General features: G+C 46.0%; 1 non-coding gene across 1 annotated transcript; it reads left to right on the top strand.

Annotated features, from left to right (window-relative positions):
- The first annotated feature begins 341 nt into the window (after positions 1-341).
- LOC119468959 lies at positions 342-482 on the top strand. The gene has a single exon (XR_005197767.1). It is a non-coding gene; the product is annotated as a small nucleolar RNA SNORA70 (small nucleolar RNA).
- The last annotated feature ends 164 nt before the right edge of the window (positions 483-646 follow it).

The following is a 646-nucleotide window of genomic DNA, read 5'->3' as shown; positions in this document are numbered from 1 at the left end:
ATTACCTGAGGTCAGGAGTTCAAGACCAGCCTGGCCAAAATGGTGAAACCCTTGTCTCTACTAAAAATACAAAAAATTAGCCAGGCATGGTGGCACTCACCTGTAATCCCAGCTACTCAGGAGGCTAAGGCAGGAGAATTGCTTGAACCTGGGAGGCGGAGGTTGCAGTGAGCCGAGATCATGCCTCTGCACTCTAGCCTGGGCAACAAAGCAAGACTTCATCTCAAAAAAAAAAATGTGAAACAACAGTCAACTACTAAGAATCAAATAAATACAAATTAAAAGGAGATACCATTTTACCTCTCAAATTGGCAGAAAATTTTAATAACTAAATAATGGGGGTGTCAAGAAAGGAATATGATTGTTAACAACCACTCTACTCATAGGGGCCCAGTGTGCAATGGCTGCAAACAGCAGCTTCCTTGGTAGTGTATGCAGCCTGTTTCTTGTATGGGTTGCTCTAAGGGACCTTGGAGACAGGGCTTCCAGATGTATGTTCATGTGTCTGACCTTGCACTGCCCCAATGTAGGCTCCAAACAGGAATGCGAGGTGCCTTTGGAAAGCCCCAGGGCACTGTGGCCAGGGTTCACATTGGACAAGTGATCATGTCCATCCGCACCAAGCTGCAGAACAAGGAGCATGTGA

Source organism: Cebus imitator, unplaced genomic scaffold (assembly GCF_001604975.1).
Source record: "Cebus imitator isolate Cc_AM_T3 unplaced genomic scaffold, Cebus_imitator-1.0 Scaffold539, whole genome shotgun sequence".
NCBI classification, from domain to species: domain Eukaryota; kingdom Metazoa; phylum Chordata; class Mammalia; order Primates; family Cebidae; genus Cebus; species Cebus imitator.
The sequence above is the reverse complement of the archived record's forward strand: the minus strand, read 5'-3'. Positions and strand labels throughout refer to the sequence as shown.